This window comes from Scylla paramamosain, chromosome 10 (assembly GCF_035594125.1).
Source record: "Scylla paramamosain isolate STU-SP2022 chromosome 10, ASM3559412v1, whole genome shotgun sequence".
Taxonomy (NCBI): Eukaryota; Metazoa; Arthropoda; class Malacostraca; order Decapoda; family Portunidae; genus Scylla; species Scylla paramamosain.
Window position 1 is genome coordinate 1198747 of NC_087160.1, and position 25254 is coordinate 1224000.

A 25254-nucleotide genomic window follows, 5' to 3' on the forward strand; every position below is an offset into this window, starting at 1 on the left:
CTCTCTCTCTCTCTCTCTCTCTCTCTCTCTCTCTCTCTCTCTCTGTGTGTGTGTGTGTGTGTGTGTGTGTGTGTGTGTGTGTGTGTGGCAGTAAAACGGTGGGTCGTTGCATATTCAGAGGCAGTCGTTCCAGGGAGGCTCGCCCCAGCGCCTAAAAAAGCGTCTCCGGGAAAGTGGTCAAGAGGGAGACGAAAGCATAGTGTGAGGAAACAAAAGAAAGAAAAGAAAAGCAAGGAAGAAGGAATGAATGAAGGAAGGAAGGAAAGAAAAGAAGGAGGAGGAGGAGGTGGATGTGGAGGGTAAAGATGGATGAATGAGAGAGAGAGAGAGAGAGAGAGAGAGAGAGAGAGAGAGAGAGAGAGAGAGAGAGAAAGGCACAGTCATTATCAGGGGTCTCAGTGGTAGGTGGATGGTGCGCTGCCTGGCTGACGGAGGCGCTGAGTGAGCAGGAAAAGTTACACTCAGAGGCATCTGGTGGCGTGTTTCGGTGCCATCAAGAAGCTCCAGTGAGAGTTTCCGAAGTTGGTCGTTAAGCTGCCCCACAGTGAAAGACTGAAAGTGTGGCAGCATTCAGCCAGTTGCCCGCCGCTGAGGCTTTCGTGAAGGGAAGGCCAGTGTGAGCGAAGTCCACCCTGGCCGGCGTCCCCCCGTGAAGTGCTTGGCAATTGACCTTATCCATGTGCTACAGTGAAAAGACAATAACTGTAATAAAAAAAAAAAAAAGGTCATTAACAATGGTCATATTTTGAAATAAATCATAATACGAGTAATGAAATTTATCACCACTTGATGGTAAACAATGGAGTGAATAAGAGCAAATCATTTTCCTGTGATTATGAGCAACAAGAACAACATACACATCAGCATCATTGGCATCAACAACAACGACATCTAAACAACAAGAACGATCATAATAATAGTAATAATAGTAACTATGTTATTAATAGTAATACACGTTGGATGCGGGAGGAATTCTGCACAATACGTCATGTCTTTTCTCATTGTGGAAACAGAAATAACAGAAGGTGGGGGTGAGATTCCAGTCCCTTAACCTGCCCATTTTCTAAGTTATGTAATTTACATAGATACCCATGGAATACTGAATGTGGAGAGAGAGAGAGAGAGAGAGAGAGAGAGAGAGAGAGAGAGAGAGAGAGAGAGAGAGAGAGAGAGAGAGAGAGAGAGAGAGAGAGAGAGAGGTTTAAAACAAGAGCAGAAGACATACTTATGAATCCAAGCCTCTTTCCTCTCCTCCTAATCTCCCTCCTCCTCCTCCTCCTCCTGTTGCTCCTCCACATGAAGCCTGGCAAAGTGCTTCCCCTTCAGAGCGGCGTACAAACAGAACCATTAAGACTACTAACCTCTTACCCTCATTAACATATTCCAAGCTACTTCTTCCGTTATTTCCCCCTCCCGCCGCCATCCTTCCCCCCCCCCCAGGCCTTCTCTGTCCCTCCCTCTCTCATTATTGTCGAGTAGCTGTTTTTTTTTTTTCCGGTCTCGACTGGTATTAATGTTTCTATTATTATTTTATTTATATTGGTGGTGCTGATAATGCCATAATAACGTGCTTTTTTAGTGTCTTATTCTCATTTTCTTTTGTTGTTCTATGTTTATTCCATCATTTATGTATACTTTCTTGCTATGTTTTTTTTTTTTACTTCCTCTGGCTCTTTTTCGTTTATTTTTTACAGTTTTGGTGTGTGGGAGGTGTTACGAAATTTTTGGGTGGGTATGCATTATTTTACTGTTTGGTGTATAATGGAGTTGTATGAGGCCTCTTCTCTTCCCCTTCCTTCTTTTACCTTTTTTTTTTTTTTCATATATATATATGCATATGAACACACACACACACACACACACACACACACACACACACACAGCCAATCACACAGACAAGCAATCAACAAAACATCATTTTTCTAAGTTAAGCTTCCAAAACCTTCCTGCTTCATCTTGTCCAATCAATTCACACTAGCTGGCCAATTCCTGCCGATTCCTTCTCAACTCCTGCATGTTTTGGAGGGTCTGGGGATTACTATAGCGCCCGTGCTTCTTTATAAACGTGGCAACACACACACACACACACACACACACACACACACACACACACACACATGTACCTATGCACAAGTACCTAACCCCCTCCCCAACACACACACACACACGGGCTCACAGACCTACACATACATACACGTCTATTAACTCATTTAGGTATATGAAGCAATATGAACCCATCTCGTGTGCAGCTAAACCATTGCAGTTCGCATCCAGATTAATGAAAGACAACAGAGGAATGAAATGAGGAACGCTCCGCTCCAATGGGGGGAAAAGAGTAACGGAAAATGGTTTCAGAATATTAACCAGTTGAAAAAAAAATGATGCATGTTTTTTTTATAACCTTTACTCCTCTCTGCCTAGAAATGTATACAAGAAACGTAAAACTGCCTAATTAATACACATTACTTAATCCATTTATTATTTATTTTCTCACAATACACTATAACTTTTTTTCATCTTTACCATTCTGTCTAGAAATATATATGTATAAAAAGGTAAAACTGCCTAATTAACTACATAGTTAATCTTTTCACTAATAAGAATTGTTACCCCACACTCTTTTGTATTTTTTAAACACCGATTATTTACTCTCTTAAATAGTTCTATATAGAGAAAATTAACCTCCTAAGCTCTCTCTCTCTCTCTCTCTCTCTCTCTCTCTCTCTCTCTCTCTCTCTCTCTCTCTTTAATGTGTCCATGCAAACGATCCTCTACAATACTCTGAAACGATTCTCTACAATACTCTGAACGATAACGAAGGATAAGCACAGCAGCATTTAAGGGACAAGACAACAACAGTAACCACTGCACTGTGACATGCTGCCTGTTCACCCTCACTGGCTTTGTAATGAACGCTCAGAGTCACAACACTGGTCTTTTTATTAAACTTTAGAGAAAAGTGACGTGCCGTTTACATGAAAAATTACATCCAATCTTTTTATTTTTTTTTCTCCGCATAATATTTCAATGTTGAGTGTTCAGTATTGGCAGAATTGGCGGATTTACTATAGGGAAGTAAAATTACAAACAAAACGTTATCATAACTTTTCTTTCTACTGTACTTTATTGTGGAAAAATAAAATTCAACTTAGCAACAGCTATGTTTACTTGTGCTACTGTACGTGTAAATGAAATTAAATGAATGCTGTATTTATTTTATTAGCAACACATACAAACTTGACAAATATACAAATGTGCAAATATACAAATACAATATTTCCTTCACTTTTTTAGTCCAGTATGAATGATGTCAAAAAGAGGCTACAATATTTCCTTCACTTTTTTAGTCAAGCGTCTGTCAAACTCACGCCTACCACATCCTACGTTACCAGCGAGTAGTGTTCATATTAACACAATGCTGAAAACCAATTAAACTCGAGTTCTTCAAGTAACACAAGTTCATAACTTTGCAATATAGGCTGTCAGTCAAACTAGTAAATTAATTAGCCCTTAAAAGGTAAGATTTGATTCCTCCACTAATTAATTTCATCATTTGTGTAATTAGGCAGAGTAAGTCAGTAATAATAGAGAATAATTAGTTTAACGTGAAAATATGTGGAAGCTCAAGTATTTTTCTTATCCATCATAGTTTGGATCTTGTGTGTGTGTGTGTGTGTGTGTGTGTGTGTGTTTATTTTGGTGGGCATATATGGATTTTCACTTTTTTTTATCTATTACTTTTTTTTTTTTTTTTTCCCTGTGAGGGTGTTTCAGCCTATCAGTTGTCCTGTCTATTTGTCTGTCCGGTCGCCTGTCCACGTGCAGTAAGCGTCCACTCCACGAGGCACGACTGGCTTTAATCAACGTACGGCCACAACACATTCACTACTAACACCAAAGCCTGACCTGCGAGCTTGCTGGGGGAATTTAAAACTACGCCACTGGGCCATAAAATTAACACACGCTATATGATAATGACTGTATACAAAGCTACGGCATGTTTCAGTTAGTGGCACGTGCTTCATTCATTAATTCTTTCGCGCCTCAACTATTACTTATGTTTCCACGTCACAGTGAAGCATGTAGGTAGCGTCACACAGCTCCTAGGAGACCGTCACGTGCAACGATAACACGTGGATCACTGACATCTAACATTTATCACCGTTACTTAAGTCCACGTATCACTAAAGGCCGTATTTCTTTACACTAAAAAACTACCTCTCTTATTATCAACTGCCTCTAGTGAAAATTCCTGGAGTTTAAAAAGGTGGACTTATTTTTCCTATTTGTAGTTGCAGAAAAAAAGTCAATCAGATGTAAGAAAACTAATCCACTTATCATATTGGTAATAATCTTATTAATCCTTCTTTAAAAATACATCACAAGAAGCCTTGAAGCCAAGTAGCGTAACGAAGAGGAAACATAACCTCCATATGCTGTAAACCAACGAAACGAGGATGAACGTGATGGAGCGAGACGAAAAAAGGTCACTGGGTCACCGGCGTCACCTGCCCTGCCGTATTGCATCTCATATTGAAGCGAGGAAAAATAATGATGGCCAGGTCGGTCTTGGCAGCTTCCCCGCGCCTTTATGGATCCAGTGAGGATCGGGGTCGCGGCGTGATACACAGGTGCCACGTGAAATACCTTAATGGCGCGTGTAACCACTAGCTCACAGGATCCTGGCGGGGTGCCCGGAGAGCTTCCGCCTCATTGGTGCTCACTGGATGAGAGACACAAGGTTGTTGCAGCAGGAAATAACTTTACTCCTTCATAATACTGGTAGTGTTTGATTCTGTTCGACGCAGTGTTGGGGATTATGTTATTCGGATTTCAAGCTTAAGGCTGGTGATCCGTTACGTGCTACTGAAAGAGCTGGTTAAGGTACAGACTACGAGTATGATAATAATAAAAATGAACTGACTAAACTGCCTCTCTCACACAACTTAATTGAAAATATTTCCCAGCTGACTAGTCAATTTAATTTTAAAGGTGTCTTAATACTTCAATTTTAAAATAGTTTAAGTTTTAGGACGAAAATATAAGAAAAGAACATAACAGGAGACAATTCCAGAGTTTACCGGAGAAAGGAATTATTTCCATATTACGTAGGTGGGTAATCTCAACCTTGGACAGAAAAATAATGCCAGATATGTAGGAAACTTGAATACTTGGAGACTTTACCAGACAAACTAGTATTAGAATATACGAGTACATAGATATAAGATTTGTCAGGAAAGTCATCTAGATGTTGGGAGCGAGAAAGACCTGGAAGGTAGGGGTAGCTGATCAATGGTGTGCTAATGTCACAGAGTAATAAAAAAAAGGAGGTAATTACTAACATGGAGATTTAATGATTTATGCAACGTTGGTAAGGTCGCTGGCATTTAGTGTTTAAATGGTACAAAGGGCAAAGTAGTGTGTTTGCATTAGTTTATCATATTTTATTCTTTATATTTACTTATTTATTTATTTTTCTATAATTGTATGTTGTTACGGTTTAATTTAATGGTGAAGGATTGAAGAAAGAAATGTAATAGTATATCTTCCTTTATCACCTCTTCACACTTTACTTCTTATATTTATGTTCCATTATTGTTATTTTTTTTTTCTACAGTTCCATTTTGTTCTCGTTTAAAAGGTCAAGGGTAAAAAAAAGAAATACAATGGCTTCCCTTACCTCATCACCCCTTCCACTTTTTTTTTATTTGATCTCCACTTTACTAGCTTATCTGCAAGCATCATTTCTGTGTGTAGCCGTCTGGTGCCTTTTCTGTTTCAGCATTCACGGGATACAGAGGGGAATGCAATGGTTTATATTCGTTTATCACACCCTCAACCTTTTACTCTTACTTTATCGCTTCATCCACTAATATAATTTCCGGTATTGTCGTTTCATGCCTTTTCCTCTCCAGTGTTCAATGGTTCACACTTCACACTGTTAACTCTTTTTTTTTTATTCTCACTGTATCGTTATATTCAAGAATATAGTTTCCTTTACGGTTCATAGGTATTTTTTTCCCCGTTAAGTGGCAGCAATGCACGAACATTCCACTCAATTCTATTTGCTTTAAGGTCATTTTTTAAGAGTTCATTTATCTGCCTGTAGTTATGTGCTTGGAATGGAAAGGCAGGGGGAGGGTGAGGAAAAGATGGCCGAGGGGAGAGAAGGGTGAGAGTGGTCAAGGGTGAGGGTGTAAAGGTGTGAGGGTGTGAGGGAGAGGACGGGAGAGGTGGAGGGGAAGTAGGAAGGACGGAAGGAAGGGGAGGCAGAAGAAGCAATCTTCATTAGGATGCAAATGAGGCTCACCCTCTTTATAATGGCGAGGTTAGATGTTTTTCCTCCAGGAGAGAGAGAGAGAGAGAGAGAGAGAGAGAGAGAGAGAGAGAGAGAGAGAGAGAGAGAGAGAGAGAGAGAGAGAGGATAACCCACCTCTCTCTCTCTCTCTCTCTCTCTCTCTCTCTCTCTCTCTCTCTCTCTCTCTCTCTCTCTCTCTCTCTCTCTCTCTTTTCCCCCTCGCACCGTACCTTTAAACACTCCCACATTCCCCAAACAGTTCAGGAACCCACGCTTTCTTTTGCCGATGTTCCTCTTTTTCGTTTTTTTTCCCCCTCTTATGACGTTACAAAGTCTACGTCACCAACTTCCCTGACGTCACCGATGTCAGTCAGGATCAGGCTGCGTGACGTCACACGTTTATCACAGAGCTTTTTTTTTTTTTTCTTCCTTTTCCCGCGTCTCGATAGCAGGGATTATTTTTACGACAGAACAAAAATAAGTTAATGTGTGGAATTTTTGTCGTGGTCAAGGTGATGTCGACAAGATACTTCATAAGGTTGGTGATCAGGGTGTGGGTTGGCTGAGTGCTCCCTCTTTTATAAGGTTGGTAATCAGGGTGTGGGTTGAGTGGAAGTTATCACGACTATTAACAGGTTTTAGTAGAAGTTATCACGACTACTAACAGGTTTTAGTAGAAGTTATCACGACTATTAACAGGTTTTAGTAGAAGTTATCACGACTATTAACAGGTTTTAGTAGGAGTTATAGCGGTTTTTAAGAGAGTTTTACGTGATGCTAGTGCAATGACTCCGTGTAGTTAGTAAGGAAAACATCGATAAAAACTTAACTGATCATCTCCATGGCATTTGAAAAACAGGTCTGGTGAAATTCGGAAGCGTTTAAAAATACTAGCTTTGAAATAAATAACATGTCCAAGCTTCATAAGGTGAAATTAACAAACTCAGAGTTGTAGAAGACTGGAATAGACTCGGCAAAGAGGATGTTAATGCCAAGTCCGTAGGGAACTTCTAAAAGATTACATCATATTTATGGACGGGAGTGACAGGTGTTCATGGTATCCAATATACATGGCGCTTAATACCTATGATATCCAATTATTTCAGGTTAGGTTTGCGCCGTGATGCCTACGTATAATTGTTTCATTAAATAAGATTAAAGGTTAAGTAATCTAATTATCAGTATCCATATAAATACCAGATAGATAACATCAATAAAAATATCGCTTGTGTTTGTTTGTATAGGTATGAATGCTTTAAACAGGAAGTGTCATGTGTAGGCATGATGACTTATTGCAGATTTTTCAATGCTTTTATGTTATCGTATATTTAGTGAACTTCCTGCATGCATGACCTCTGGCTGGCTGGCTGGCTGTCTGTCTGTCTGCCTGTCCGTTTGTCTGTCTGTCTCTGTCTCACTGCATGTAAAAGTAATATCACGTTACAAATGAACGTATGAACAGTTGAACCCATGCAAAAATATTTCATTTCCCATTGCTCCTCTCTGTTACAAAATGTGCACGTACAACAAGTCACGCCTCTGGGAACATGGAGCCACGGGGTAGAGATGATAGCTATTGGGATGTGCACGTGTGTGTGTGTGTGTGTGTGTGTGTGTGTGTGTGTGTGTGTGTGTGTGTGTGTGTGTGTGTGTGTGTGTGCGTGTAGAAAGCGCGCGAGTGTGTATCTGTATGTAAATAGAGTATGACACATGATCCCCACTTCATTTATGGATTTACGTTAGTGATTCCCATATTAAGGCCGATTCAGTGAGTTAAACGAATAGAAATATCTCTTGTTTTACTTTATTTGTTTTTGTACATGCAAACAGCATTTGGTCAAGAGTTATACGCATTTGATAAAGAAAAGAAAAAAAAAGTTCCAAGCCACCCTCCTTTGAAGATAAAAAAAAATTTTCGTTATATCTACAGAAAAGTTCAGAAAAAATAAATTTAAATCACGGTCGTCAATTTAGTTTCGGAAGTGCCTTGTTACTCCTATTTAGTTAATAATGCCAGCTGGTCAAGTCACGGGGATGCTGGACAAGGAAATCAGACAAGACCTCCTGAGTTTCCTTTACGTCAGTAAGGACAGAACTTTATTTTCAATTCCAAGTCGGCCTTCCATAAATCGCTGGTCTCTATTTCCGCCGCGGCCATTCCCGTTATCTTGTGACGCCGCCAAACCGTTACGTCTCCACATTGCCTGGAAAAAAATGTCTTCTGTGCTGCACCAGGGACTCGTCGCAGAGAGGCGAGACGAAAGAAAAAACTAAAAATCTTCAAAGACGTTTGTGTATGTAAGCACGGTGAGAGGCTTTGGTGCCAGGTATAGTAGATGAGTTGAAGCCACTTGTAAAACAGAAGCTTTACTTAACCCTTAGAAAATAAGTCATTCATATTGTTAATCTATATATTTAGAGATGCATTCCGTTTGTTAAGGTGTCTCACTTTTTCTCCTGGTACTTCTGGTCCATTTTTCAAGATTTATTTTTTTTTTTTCAAACACTAAACACTGTTAGGGTGAGTGTGAGACGTTCATTGATTTCTGTCCTCGACTGTACCAGAATATTCCACTACCCTAGAGAATAAACGGCAGTCAAAGGGTTAAAACACTTATACGCTTCTCTACCCCTGCTAACACACATGGTGTGAATATCTTTACCTGTAAGTTCTATTCTATGTATTGTAGGACTATATAATGCTTACCTAAATTCCGGACTACTTACATAAATGTGTGACAGGTGGGTCTGCCAGTGAGATTAGTCCCGGAAAACCTTACTATGTAATAGAAATATTATTTATGTTCCAGCCATTTGCATTATCTATAACTTGAACGAAACAAGATCTTCCTCCTCCTCCAACTACACAAATACACACAAAAAAAAAACCTGTCCCTCCTCCTCCTTCTCCAACTACACACACACACACACACACACACACACACACACACACACACACACACACACACACACACACACACACACACACACACACACTTAAACCAGAAAGACGCCACAGAATAATTAAGGGGACGTCTTTTCCCCGCCCAGTAATCACGCAACGCCCGCTACGGGACAAGCAAGACTCATAACGGAGCCTCTAATTGGTTGTGCAGCGAAATTATACCCCACACGGTGCCTCCTTCTCCTCCTCGACCTCGTCCTCCTCCTAGAAGAGACGCTCTCTCCTTTCCCACGGCGCGCCAAGTGAAACGGGCGGGTATAGGAGTTTTCAGGGATACAAAATATGGTATCGCGTCGCCGTCGGGGAAAAGTATTACGCGAAGAAAGGGGCTGAGAGGAGCAAATACGGCCGTTAAAGTGTTTTGTAAGGATGGAAATACGCTCGTTAAAGGGGAGTAAGCGGACCAAATATCCTGTGCGAAAGGCGCGGCGGGGAGGGATTGTGTGGGGAAGGAATACTTGAAGGCTTGCGAAGATAACATGATATGAGTCTTTGTTTTTTTTTATAAGGATATGACACTTTTCTGTATAGCATTGTCATCATCATCGTCATCATCCTCTTCGTCTTCGTTGTCATTACAATTTTTTTTTATAAGGATGTGATTTTTTTTAACATTGTCATCATTATCATTGTCAGTATCACTAGTGTTTTTTTTTTTTTTATGCAATGGCAATCTTTACTTTATTATATGTATATTTAGATGTTTTATTGGCGCACATCTCCTTTATTTCTCTTCCTTAGTCCTCCACCCTTCTTTCTCTCACTTAGATTCCATCCATCTCACGTCCATCAACGTCAATGCAAGTTTTATCTTTTCTCGGTAAACAGGTACATAATTTACTGGTGGATCTCTCTTATTTCTTTCCCTAAAGCTAAGCTCTCCTCCTTTCTTTCACCGTCATCTCTTCTTTTTATCATTATCATCTTTAACATCACCATCCCAACGCTTTTTCTCCATTTTCACCTTCATCCATCATCATCATCATCTTTCCCTGCTCCTTCTCCTTCTTCCTCTTCTTTAACACAACACAGCGCAATTTCAAAACAAATGATTAACCAACATCTGCTTTGCGCAACCCTTCACTAATCCTCTAATCTTACCAGTATGTGCAGTATTCACGAATTCAGAGGCAGGGAGAGGTATAAATAATAAGCGGGAATTTATAATGAGGGGAAAAATAAGATAAAAAAAATAAATAGAGGTTGGATTTAAAAACCTTTACGTCAAAATCACTTTTAGAAAACCACTATTTTTTTTTCCAGGGATCAGAAAGACGAGTTGAATGACGTAGCCTCTGACGTTGGTAATCACAGTATCTATAAAATGCATGAAATTAATGTAGCAGAAAAAAATAAGTAAAATAAAATAAATAAATAGATGAAAAACAAAAAAAGTACAGAGGTTGGGAAAAAAAAAGGCACAGTAAGAAGAGATACAACTCGGAAAAAGAAAGAAAGAAAAATGGCAGAGATTAAAGAACAAAAGAAATGTGAAAAAAAAAATGTTGAAATCCACGGAAGAAAAATCAAAGGACAGAAATATGAAAGAGGAGGAGCAGGAGGAGAGAATGAAAAGGATTAAAGAGCGGTAGCAAGGAAGATCAAAAGGAATAAACAAACACAGCCCTGGAAACAGACGCAAAGTAAATAATGGATATAAAAAAGTATGAAATATACGAAAAAAAAAACACGAAGAAAAAAAAAATCGAGAAGAGAAATGCAAAACTAAGAATGATGAACCCAAGTCTTCCCCTCTTCTCCCCCATCATTACTTTCATCCCCTCCTCCACCTCCCACGCCTCGCCCTTCCTCTCCCCTCCTCTCCCTTCATGAACAACGTCTCCACCTTCCTCAACTCTCACTCTGCCCACGTTGTCCCGACTCGTAAAATATACATTAGACCCTGACACCTCCTCCTCTTCCTCCTCCTCCTCCTCCTTCTCCTCCTCCTCCTCCTCCTCCTCCTCTTCCTCTTCCTCCACTTTCTCCTACTCGTCCTCTTCCACCACCACCTCTTCCTTTCCCTTTCCTGCTTTCCTCCCTCCCTCTCCTCCTTCTCCTCCTCTTCCTTCCTTCATTTCTTCCTTCCTCGCTTCCTGTAGGTCAACATTTGCGTGGCTCATTTCCTTCTGCAGCTTTCCTCCCTTCCCTCCCTCTCCTCCTCACCCTCACTTTCCCTTCCCTTGCTCCCTCCATCCCCTCCCCTTCCTCTACTCCTTCCTGTTACTCTTCCCTCTTCCCCATCGCGTGCTAATCACACTATGACACTTGCTACTTCATTTGAATACTATAATAGGGATTTTTGTGAAGGAAAAATATTATTGCACTCTGAAATGTTTTGGTGACTCGATCGTTTCTTTTGCTGGCAGTGTTATCGCTTGAAATTGTTCTCTCTACCTGCAACACGCTGCTGTATCAAGCTTGAAGGAGCGTAATTGCAGTCAGAGGGTTAAAAATATTCTCACCTACATACAATTCTTTCGTCGTTGGTGTTGTCGCTTGAAATTATTCTCTATATTTGCACCACGCTGTTTTATTAAGCTCCAGGGACCATAATTGCACTCAAAGGGCTGAAAATATTTCCACCAACAAGGGACGAGGGGGAAAAATGTTTTATTAATAAGATGACAAGCGGTACATGTTACAGCGATAAAATGTGATTATCTAAAACTAACTCAAGGTAATCTGCTCATTGAAGAAAGAAAAGAGAGGATGTAATAGGCTTAATAGGAGGCCAAGAGTAAAAGTATTTCTATATAAAGCGAAAGATAAATATAATATGCTTATCATAGAGACTAAGTGATTAAATTATTCTATAAAAAAAGTGAAAAAGCATAATAATGTGCTTTTGAACACCGTTACAATGATCATTTACAAAGCGTAAGAATTGAGTATATTTTGTTTTTAATGAATCAAAATAATTCATCCATTTACTGCAACTGGCAAGAGTGAGTGAAGACAAAGTGAATGAGTAGCCAATGACAATTTAAGAACATAAGGACATAAGGGAAACTGCAAAAAGACGTCTGGCCTACACGTGGCAGTCCCCTTCAGTACAAAAATACATCGTAAACTTAATTAATACAACCCTCTGATGACAAACATAATAAGATTGGATCCTTCCCTGACTTTGTTACGTTTTATAAAATAGAATACTTCCCTTATTTCAAAATTTTCTTATGTTTTTAAAGTGAATGAAGAAGCAGGTATGATTTCCAACTACTTTATCACAAAAAAAATAGCATTGCAAACTCAACACAATCTTCAAGTGACGAACAGAATGAGAATGAATACCGTGGTACTGAAAATGTAAAAAAAAAAAAAAAAAATCGCTTACTATAAAACACGTAGAATAAATAGATACACACATACATACATACAGATAACAAAGCAGGTGTGTGGACAAACTAATACTAAAGATACTGCAATAATCTTATATAGAGCACGTAAAAAAAAAATGCACACACACACACACACACACACACACACACACACACACACATGCAGAATACAAAGCTGGTGCGTGGGCAGGCTGCACGTGCAGGGGATACCTGGCTAACTGCAACAACAAAATAATTACCGTTTCACTCCAAAGGTAAAACGAGGATAGTTTTTTTTTTATTTTTTTTTAAGGGAAAAGGGGCGCCGAGGAAACCAATATGCCGGGTAAGTGGTTCGAGTGATTGAAATCCAAAAAGGGAGGAAGAAGAAAATAAAAAGAGAGAAAAAAAAAAAAAAGGCAGGGAGAAGCTCTGGGAAGTTTAAATTTACTAGATACACGGCCAAGAGAGATTGACTGACGGGGGAAAAAGAATGAGAGAGAAAAGAATGAAAAGGGGATATAAAGTTTTATTTAGTCTCTACAAGTAATTTCAAAAAATGTCCTCTGAGTCACCTTTGCATCACGCCTCGCCCCCTTAGGGTGTGTGTGTGTGTGTGTGTGTGTGTGTGTGTGTGTGTGTGTGTGTGTGTGTGTGTATAGGTATGTAAAAGAAATAATAGATAAGAATAGATACACTTTCATCACGAGAGAGAGAGAGAGAGAGAGAGAGAGAGAGAGAGAGAGAGAGAGAGAGAGAGAGAGAGAGAGAGAGAGAGAGAGAGAGAGAGCATGTCAAGCAGAGAGACGGACAGACACCCACACACACACAGTGAGACAAATTTATGGAGACCTATATGGTGGGCCTGACTGACAGTATCCCATGATAAATAAAACCGTGAATAAAAGGCAGAGATGTCAAATGTTTAGCACGGGAGACACGAAGATAGCTGACCTTATGGCAACGGGAGGGGGCATGCAAAAAAAGAGGGAAGGGGAACAGGAGAGGGAGTGACACAGACGAGAGGACAAAGAGGAATAGGTGATGAACGAGAAAGGGTAGGTTACTGCTTTCTCTTTGTTTGCTTGTTATTCTTTTTTCCCGTTTAGGTTGATAGTTGGTAGTTTCTATTTTTACCGGGTATTGATTTTTACATGGAATTAATGATATGGTTAATCTATAGGTTCGTTTGCACGGTAGTCATATTTCAGTCAGCGATTACACGCAGCTTTCATTCACATCCCGGCATAATCCCAGCGTATGTAAAATTGTAGAGAAAGTGCAAATTATATTTATGAAAAGGTTAATTTAGAAGTTAGGTAAGTAACATATTACCTGTTTATTGAGACAGCATAGAGATTCATCATCTATATACTCAAATATATCGCTAAAACTGTTGCAGCTTTAATAGATTACGAGTACATGTGTAGATAGATATATCCATAAGGTCATTGATAAAAGTTAATTTCTGTTTCGTAGGAAAGGCTGCAGAGGGAGTGGTTAGCAACATATCAGCCCCACAAAGATCATGGCCTCCCTGAAAACCGTCAAAGATAGCTAACAGATAGACACCAGACCGCCTAACTAAACCATACCGTATGTCTTCACTAGAGTAATGAAGACTGTACACATTCTTTTCATCCCTTCCTACGCAATCCCTAACTTTCATATTAATTATAAATACTCGTACTGCCAAACTAACCACATGCTTTTCTCAAGTCCATGAAGACTGTACACACATTTTTCACCCTTAAGGAATCCTTTACTCTTATCTTAATTGCAAATACCTCATCTCCACAGTCTTCGTTACTGGAGCCCATGATTGCATTCTCCACACTGGCTTCTATCAGTCTCTCAATAAAGATTATGAAACCGAACCAAAAACTCCGATGTTTACCAGGTTTTCTTGAAAGTGAGGGAGACGACACAAATTATTTAGCATTTGGTGGTTTGAAGAGAGACTAATATACTGAGATCTACTATTCAGGGACTTCCAAGCTATTTTCCTCAGACTATGGAACTCTTTGCATGACCCGGTTACTGAAGGGACACTATAGAAAACGGACTCTATTTTATAAAGGGCACACTAAATCATAAATCATGAGAACATTTTATATTTTTTTTTCTTCGTTGTTTCACTTTATCAGATTTTGGAGACTAGATCATGTATAATGCTTTTCTTAATGTACATATCCATAGTTTGTATATAACTTTAGTGTTTTTCTTATTTATTTTGTTAGATACAGTGACTAGATTAATTTTTTTCTATGTAAGAGGGACAGTGGTCAAGGGCAACAAAAAAAAAAAAAAAAAAAAACTGAGATGCCGCTCCATTGAAATACTACATAATCTAATGGACTGATTGATTGAGTGACTAATTGTATTTTTATTTTTGAATTATTCCTTTCATCTTTTTCTCATTTGTGTATTTGATTGATTGGGTGAAAAGTGAGTGAGTATAACAGCGAATGAACGAGTGGAGAAGTGTGTGTGTGTGTGTTTGTGTGCGTGGGGCGGAGGTATAAATGGGTGGATGTGTGTGTGTGAGAGTGTAAGTGTGTGAGCCAGCGCGTTACAAACTCCTTACCATTATAACACCTACACTGTACAAGCAGCTTAGTGGTGTTAGTGGTGGCTACGAGAGGACTTAATACCCGACCTACATGCTCATGCTCTCCCCTCCTACCTACTCGTGTCCTAAATTCACCACGCTCCCGATACACATAGAGGGAATTCCTGGTATTGCGCTGATTAATATTACAGCAATCATCATTTCTACTATAATTAGAATATTTCAGGAATCGGAAATCAGAGCCGGTTTTCCATTATTTGATTATATTCCGTGAAAAATAAGTGGTTGGTGAGGTAGAAAATTTTAACCATCAGAGTACAGAAATACTACGCTGGAGTTTTATGTGCCATAGAACAGATAGGTAAGTAGATAACAGATATATAGACAGACAGATAAACAGAGATAGATAGGTAGACAGATAGAATGATCGATAGATACTGTAGATAGTTAAATAAACGATGACAGACATATAACAGACAGATAGATAGGTAGATGAATAAATAGATAGGTAGACACACTGATAGACACATGCATGCATACATACATACATACATACATACATACATACATACACACACATAAATACAAAAGGAAAACAGACAGTCAGACAGACAGGCAGACAGACACAAACTTGTTTTTATGCACCATAACTGATTGCCTTTTAAACCAATCAAATTAAATCAAATTAAACGTAGTGATACACTCGTAATTTCATGCATGTATAAATTCATTAGTCGCATGTAACTCGTGTTTATGAGATTTCAAGCCCGTAATGTTTTTTTTTTTTTTTTTCTATAAGGAAGGGGGTTAATTGGCCGCCCTCCCTTTCTCGCACTCTTATAACCTGGAGGCAACAAAAGGAACTGGTAACATTACACCATAAATCGGGGCACAGGATTCAGATTGTTAGTGCTCAGTCATTTAGGGAGCACTGAAAGACTACACGAATTTAAGGATGAGGATGATAGATGGAAATAAGTATATGTCACACAGGGACTGCCTCATGTAGGCCTGATGACTTCTTGCAGCTTCCCTTATTTCCTTATGCTCTTTGTTCATATGCTTCAGTATCACTACTTGCCATGGCCTCCGTGAGCATCGTGAAGGTAATCGTGATCGTTGGTGTAGGGCAGGTGGTCCACATGTCGAGACTATCACTGTCATTTTGAAACCACCAGGAGGCACAGTCACTTTCTTACCTTCGCTTCTTATCACCGTCCTTGATAGATACGAGTAAGCGGCATTAAAAAAATCATTCCGTGACATAGATAACTTTCACCACTTCCTGATACGATAGACCTAAACAAAATAATCTCCCCACAATAATTACATCAAGTTTTCGTTGCCCACACAATAACGTTGAAGCACAATGGAAAACTCAATGAGACAGTAAAACAATTGAAATTATAAACATGCACTGAATTTGAGTTTCTTCCAGTAGTCAACGTTTCCATGAACTCTGAACACGGTAATTGCCTCCACCAGTCACGCTGCAGCTACAACAATACCGTCATGAAACAATACATTAAGTTTTATTTGCTATGACAATCACTGATATTTATGATTTTAACTCGGCAATTACTCTCACCAGTGTTGTATCCTGCAGGAAGAACAGAATAATGACAGCGCGCTATCAAAGACAGAGTACTTGGGTGACCTTGCCGCGCGCACCACATTAATCCGCGCGTGTGTTACTCTAGAAATTATAAGCGAGAAATGAAACGTATATTGCTGTGTGTAGTGATTGCGTATGCAGTACTACGTGTCACATAATGTAATGTTTGAAGCTACTCATGAGCAGCGTTGTGCACTATGAATATCAGAAACGAAACTGCTCTCGTTACATAAACTGAGTAACGAATACGAGGAAATGTACCTTGTTCTGAAAATACCATAAAATACAGACCTCATTATTGGACATCACTACTGGAACACTTACTTGACATTCTGGGGAGCGATACTCTAGCTTTCTTTCTTTCTTTCTTTCTTTCTTTTTCTTTCTTTCTTTTTTTTTTACTTGAATTGTTGTGGTCTTGCCAAGTTTCTTTCTGAAAATAAAAAAGAAAGAAAAAAAGACAAGAAAAGTAAAATAAGGAACACAATAACATTAATGATTTTAGATAATTTGCAAAGAAGAAAAGTGGACACGGGTAGGGCACGTCACGGGGCAAACTGAACCGAGCACCCGTTGGCACACAAAGACTCCCCATACTTATGTTACCACTGCTGGTGATACGTCCCCTTCACCGAGGCATTCCTACAACAGTGCCATATTTCAAGCGTCCCAGCCCATCAAGTTATTTCGTGGATATTTGGAATCGATGAGTATTTCTTTTCATTAGATACAATACAGACGCGACAACAATGGAGATCGAATCAAACAGCTCTCAGGGTTCCTTTACTCAGGCGTCTTAAGGAGTCGAGGGTTCGCCACTCGTGTCATTCAAATAATTGTGGGGACCAGGAGACCACTTGTAAGGAAGATCACGGAGACTGATACAGAATATGATTGTTTTGTTATAGTATCGCTTCCTGTGTTGAGTAAGTATGATACTGCGGCTACAACTACAACTACAACAAGTACTACTAATAATACAGCCGTTGTTTGTGGTGGAATAAGTGAAAAGGAGGACGATGAGGAATAAGAGGACGGAAATGAGAAAGAGGAACAAAAGTAGAAAAAGGAGGAAGAAGAGGACAAAGAGACAAAGAGGAAGGAGGATGAGGAAGAAGAATTACTGTACTGCCACTGTTTATTATTTCTGTTGACTCCAGGTAGCGAGGTTCAACTCTCAGCATCAGGCAATCTCACAGGCAATGCCCCACAAGGATCTTATGGAGTGAAGTCTAAGTGTCGTTGTCGGGGCGGCGTCCTGTGTGGCGGAGCAAGGCAGACACCTCCCCTCAGGCACGGGTGGATATTAACGAGCTAAGTTTGTACTACTGGAGTCAATGAAGCGTAGTTACTCCCTTGTTAAGTACAATAACAATAGCAACAGCAAACAACGCCTACTACTACTACTACTACTACTACTATCGCGCCTAGCACCATGCTGTCCACGAATCACACAGACACGGGAAAGAAGGAACAAAGAAATAAAATCAAATAAATAAATAAATAAACAAATAAACGAAAAAAACAAAACTAACAAAAGAAAACAAGAAAACAAATGAACCAACAAAGAAGAAAAGAAAGTAAGAAGGAAAATGAAAAAGAAACAAACAAAACAAAACAAAACAAAAACAACCAAACACACACACACACACACACACACACACACACACACACACACACACACACACCAGTTACTTATATCCCACAAATGTGAAGCTTCTCTCTGGACGCTGCACTTTTACCTCCCTCTGAGCACTCAACGTCTTATCTCTTCTGAAGATTGGATTTTCTGTTCCAGGTAAGAATGCTTAAAAATCCATCACTTCCACAAAACACAGGTGAGGATAAGACATTTTCGCCTCAACGATGAAAACTCCATTCCATCAGCGTCTTGGAGATTAACCTGCCACCAGGGCGCTATTGGGAACACATCCCTCCTCGCTGCACTTGCTAAACGAACATGAGGAAAGTTATGACTAGTTTCATAACTCCTTCATTAATTTAAACTTTATTTTTAGCCAGAGCATTTTGGGGTGACTTTCTTGTCTTTTTCTTTCTTATTTTGTACCTGGCGACATATCATAACTGCGTTGCTGAGCGGTTTGTCTTTAATGAATTTATTTATCAATCCAGTAACGCAATCCTACATCATCAGAAAGAAAAGGGTTAAATATCGCTACTTCCTACTTCCTTGAAAAAAAAGTAAAAATGTTACATATTTGCATTATTAAATGAAAATAAAGTCATTCGACTCATTTCATTACTCTATTAACACAATCCCAACAAAAATTCATCCTTTTACAGCTGCGGTAGCCCTTCGTTAAAATTTAGAGCACCGTAAAGGTAAATATAAACTTAACAAAGCAATCCGAGATACTGTAATACGAGAACAAATTTAAAGAAAGGTCTAGTAGTGAGAGGCTTAATGGCTGCTGCCGCCATATCCTTGTGAAAGGATAAAAAGGCAATATTCTTAGAAGAAAGTGAAGTTATCAGACTAGTTCCCATCACTCCTCCATCAACACAACACTGCAGCACCAAGGGGAGGAAGATGAAAGGTTGCGTGAACTGACCCTTCTGATAATGGAACAAAAAGGTGAAATACGAGACTTTTAACCACGCAGACAAAGAGAGGAACAGTAATACGTGCTGTGTTAGCCCTTTGACTGCTGCGGCTTCCCCTTCAAGATTAACAAAAATAAGTCTGGTGCAGATTACGGTGTGAGTTTTTATGATACAACAAACGGAAAACGAAGTGATGGAATAGTTCACATCCATTAGGGCTTGAGTTTCGTTTATTAATTTATTCATTTATTTACTTATTTATTTATTTATCTATCTATTTATTTTTGGCCAATAAAATCATGTAAGGGTTACTCAAATGAAACACGAGTACCAAAAATCATATTGCAACGAAGTCCTGAAAAGATTCATACTTGTATCATTCTTTAGCAATAAAAGGAAAAATAATTGGTTGCTGTTACTCTTATGATCTTGGAGCGAAAAAGAGAAGTAAGCGACTTTTAAGTTCAAAGAAACGCGAATACTGCACGGAAGATTAAGGAAGATTTCTGTTTTTAGGATCGATTGGTGAGAGAATGGAACAAACTGAGTTAGTACAGTCAATAGGAAAAAAAATCTAAGGGAAGATTTGATAGATTTCTGGATAAGGATATTAATTTGTGACGTAAAGAGAACACGGGATAGAGATCATCGATTTATGCTCACAGTTCGAGCTTACTATTAATGAAGAATGCCAAAGATGAAATGAAGGAGACTACCTAATTACGGGTATTCCAGCTAAATTATTTCCTCGCTGAGTGATTGGAGGAACATCGTAATAATAAGTTCCATTAACTCTTCATTTTTTACTGTTGCATTGCTTATACCACAGTTTATTACGATTCATATTTCATATGTATTTGTCTCCAGTTCTTAGTAATTATTAATGTGTGTAATTAAGATTTGAAATGTGTAGGAATATTGTACCCACACACACAAACACACACACACTGTCCCCCCTCTCCCTGTTCCTCTCTCTCTCTCTCTCTCTCTCTCTCTCTCTCTCTCTCTCTCTCTCTCTCTCTCTCTCTCTTGCCTACTCGCGCCGGCGGCTTCCCCCACCACGTCGTCAGAGTTATTACCTGAATAGCGCCGTCTCCTGTTTACCTGAGAATGCCAATACTGTCAGGTAGGAGGGCTGCTCTCCTCTTTTTCACACTACCTCTACCCACCAACCACTCTCCCACACACATACTGGAAAACCTCGTGTGTGTGTGTGTGTGTGTGTGTGTGTGTGTGTGTGTGTGTGTGTGTGTGTGTGTGTGTGTGTGTGTGTGTGTGTGTGTGTGTGTGTGTGTGTGTGTGTGTGTGTGTGTGTGTGTGTGTGTGTTAAATATTCTTATACCTTTCAGTTCTTCATCGAATACTTTAATAATGATCAGGAAACAAAGATATACAATGGCCGCCAATGAAAGCGGCGCGTGTTATTTTTGTGTTAGTGGCGCGTGTTGTTTTTGTGTTTTTTCGTACCATGCATACCATTAAATTTGCCTTAATCATCTATTACTATCATTAAAAATATAATTTCTTTACCTTACCTAATATTTTGTGCTGTTTCCCTTCCTCTTTATGACAGATTCCAACCGACGTGGTACAGAATCTGCTAGTTTTTCCAGATATGTAGGTGACAGTTCTCCCCACACTTGCACGACCGCCTGCTTGAGCTTCGCTACACTGCTCGTGTCCAGATCCTGGAGCTTCTTTTTCATCATACTCCACACATTTTCAATCGGGTTTAGGTCTGGACTGTTTGCTGGCCAACTTTCAAAATAATTAAGTTCACACATGCCAAACCATTCCCTTACAATGTTGGCCGTATGGCATGACGCACCGTCCTGCATGAAGGTTTCACCGTTACACTTGTCGAAGCACTCTTCAAGATTGTCATGCAGCAGATCAAGATATGTTTCTGTGTTCATTGACACTCCTTTGTCAAGCATAACTAAGTTGCCAACACCAAAGTAGCTGAAACACCCCCACACCATCACAGAGGAGGGATGCTTAACTGCGTTTACAGTGTACCGTTCGTCATATCTGTCCGAGTTTCTTGGTCGGCGTACTCTTTTGTGTGGTGTTCCTGTCACATAGAACATGCTCTCATCTGACCACACTACTCTTCTCCACTTCTCTAATGGCCAGTCTTTATGGTCCTGAGCAAATCTGACTCTTTTAGCTTTGTGGGCGGGTGTAAGCAGTGGTTTCTTTGCAGCACGGTAACTTTTCATGTCGAGGTCCTCCAGTGTCCGCCGCTGTATTGTCCTTATGGAGACATGTGTCAGCAGATCAGGGTAATTTTGTTTAATTTCTCTTCCTGTGAGGAATGGCGAGACACTTAGCTGACGCTTAATCAGTGTCAGTGTCCTCTTTGATAAAATACGGCTGCGTCCAGGGGCAGTTTTCTTCACTGGTGCTAATTTTCCGGTATTGTCTCTGCATCGCTTCAACCAGCGTTGTACTGTTCTTAGTGGGAGTCCTGTCTCCTTTGAAATATGCTTAGAGCCAAAACCACCCTTCCGGAGTGAGTCAATAAGGGCTATATTGACTGGGGATATTTGATGTTTACGTGCCATTGACACTTAAGTTTCCACACCAATATGAAAGAGAACGAAGAAAACTGACACACTGTGCGGGGGAGCGGGGTAAGCAAGTGTACTTCCTTACGTGAGCAAGTGACAACTGAGTGATAATTTTTTGAAGTGTGACGGTTGATAGATGTTTAAAGAGCCGGCCTATGTTGCCACTTCTAGATATTAGCCACATTCTTTTCAAATGAGCTACAGTTCTTCCCGCGCTATGAGATACGGGTTTGTTTATAATGCGCGCCACTTTCATTGGCGGCTGGGTGTATAAACAAAAAAATATATATATATAAAAAAGAATAAACTAGCAAAAGCAATCCAATTAATGAAATGAAGGATTAAATCAGACTGTTTATCACGATGACATTGGAATCACCCAGTGAGAAAATTGTATACCCATGGATGTGATACGTTTAATTAAGAAACATAACTCGTGATATTAAAAGATAAGGCATAAGAATTGTGAACGTAAATCGATTTTCTTTCTTCCTATTCCCCCAACATGACATCAACACAAAGGGAATACAAAGATACAAAAAACATGAAGAGATCGACTTTTGATACCTTGCACCATTTTATTTAAAGTGAGAGATGTTGTATAGTAAAGCAAAGAATTTTTTTTTTTTTATGCACGTGTCTGAGATTAACATTTCAGCACTTTGGGACTTTTCGAGAATGCTTTCATAAGATAAGTAATAATTTAACAACTATCCAACACAATCACAATAAAAAAAAAATCAATAAAACAGAACATTACGACAAGCGGACTTATCATACCAGTAACCATGGAAAATAATTCTGACTAAGAGCCAATGAAGTTTAAGAATGCAGGCCAAACACTTCATTATTCCTGGCAACACGAAACATCACCTGACACAAGAATTTAGCTTACGATTTGCTCCACCTGACCACCGCTCCGTGTGAGGATGCAGACTCAGCAGGATAACCAGGAATGTTAAAGTTTACCATTGGACAGAAGATAATGATGAGGAGGAGTAAGACGAGGAGGAAGTGCAGCAGGAGGAGGAGGAGGAGGAGGAGGAGGAAAACGGGGGCTATAAGAAGAAAGAAGAAAAAAAAAAAAAGAAAAAAAGAGGTAGAGGAGGAGGAGGAGGACTAGGGGAAGGAGGAGGAGGATAAAGAAGATAAAATGGCAGAAAAGAAAGCGAAGTAAGAACAGGGAGAGGAAGTTGTCATGAAGAATAACGGAGTAAAAGTTTAAGAAATGTGGAACAAGACTTAAATTTCACAGCACCCTGAGAAAGCTTAAACCAGGAGAGACGGGAAGAAATGCGGCCAAAGAAGTGAAAACAGTGGAGCGAGTGAGAAGATGAAAGAAACTGGAAACACGCAAGTCTGAATATTGGGATTCTTACTGGGTCGCGTTACCACACTAGGAGCACGCACATAAAAAAAATATATATATATATACTCAAGTCAGTAAATGAAATCAAATGCTCTTTAATAAATTGGGAGTTGATTGATTGATTTCTGATCTTGTTAACTGCATGTCTTCCCTACTCCTTTGTCTCGCTGCACAAAACTTTCTTCTTTCTCACACCCCTGTTCTGTCCACCTTCCTAATACAACACCGAGCTAGTATTCACAGTCTTTCATCCCTTTCGCTGATAAACTCTGGAACTCCCTGCCTGCTTCTGTATTTCCCCCTTCCTATGACTTGAATTGTTTGAAGAGGGAAGCTTAAAGACACTTCTCCATTTGTGATTAATCATTTTGACCTTTTCTTCTTTAGTGAATGGCACCTCAGTGGGCCTTTCTTATGAATGTGTTGCTCTTGTCCAGTACTCGTCTTATATACAAAAAGAGTAAATTAAATACATCGCAGCGACGTTATTATATAGCGCCTTAAATCAGGAAGAACAGGTGGTTAATGTCACGGGGTTAGGCTGCAGGGAGTGGATGGGCTAGTTAGGTCACACGCAGCTGGTGGGAGAGATGTGGAAGGTTTAGCAAGTAAGTAAAAATATCCTTTCAGAAGTGCTGCTGGGAGTGTATTGAGAGTGGTAACAGTGAGCAATAGTGATGATTCCGAGTCCAGGTGAAGATACATCAGTAGTGGAGAAGTTATGTGGTGGTGATGAATTGTGTTGGAGGTACAGTGGTAGCGGTGATGAGCCGTAAAGGAAAGGTACAGGTGAAGATACAGAATGATAATTATAAAGGTGTAATATGCAGATCAACTAGTCTTCCTCAATTTCCTTACGTTCAAATGTTCGTAATGTATAACAGTGACGGTGATACAAAATTTCTTATTTCAACCATTACTAGTCTTCTACTGTATTCTTATTTTCTTATACCTTTAAATGTACAACAGTGGTGGTGGCACGTGCATTTTCAACCATCACAGTTAAGAAGAGTCCCCTCCCGTGCAGTCTTCCAGAGGGCTAAGGGTGAGGTCGTCCGGGTGAGGTTAGTCTGTCATGCGTGTTTCCCTGACCAACATTTCCTGTACACATTGCGGCGCGGCGAACACCGGTCACCTCGCACCGGAAGAGTAAAGTTGACGATCACGAGGGCGTCATATGATCCTTAAGTATGTGATGAATATGCACATGAAACACACACACACACACACACACACACAAACACACCACGAAAAAAATGTGAGAGAGAGAGAGAGAGAGAGAGAGAGAGAGAGAGAGAGAGAGAGAGAGAGAGACGCAAACCACGAACTTAAGAATACACGAACAAATGAATGAAAGAATAAAAAAAAATAAAATAAAATAAAATAAATAAATAAATAAACAGAAATAAATGAATGAACCCAGTACACTACAGCAACAAAACCATAACAACACTTAAACACACAATCATCAAACTACAACAATCTTAAACACGTCAAAACAAACAATCCATTCCCTTCCCTTACAAAACAAACGTGAGAGGAAACAGTAGACATTCCCTCTTAGGTAACACGGCGCGGCTTTTACATCAATTAAGTCAGTAGGTGTGTTCGATGGCGTTTGGTGCACCTGAGCCCTCTAGGGGGTCTACCACTGAGGAATTAATGGGCGAGATACTGTACATATAGCTTAATTAAATACCTGTCTGCAGATCATCCATAGTACATAATTAGTCTGTGGCGTGATTCATTCTGTATTCAAATCGACTCCGCCCTCGTATGCTGTACTATGTAGATGAGTTTTGTTAATGTTATTGTTATTATTATTGTTATCGTTATTATTCTCACTGTTATTATTATTATTATTATTATTATTACCATGTCCTGTTTTATTTTTCTTTATGCTAAGCTAAGGAGGGTAGCCGAGACAAGGCCCATCCACTCTCACACACACACACACACACACACACACACACACAC

At 39.6% G+C, this 25254-nt stretch overlaps 1 long non-coding RNA gene across 1 annotated transcript in view; it reads right to left on the reverse strand.

Moving 5' to 3' along the window:
• Positions 1–49: 49 nt before the first annotated feature.
• The window catches only part of LOC135103969 (uncharacterized), a 54994-nt gene continuing 29789 nt past the window's right edge, over positions 50–25254 (reverse strand). The window contains exons 2-3 of the long non-coding RNA XR_010270247.1: positions 17095–17203; positions 50–702 (exon numbers count right to left, since the gene is read on the reverse strand). This is a non-coding gene — a long non-coding RNA (uncharacterized LOC135103969). The remainder of the gene's footprint in view (positions 703–17094; positions 17204–25254) is intronic.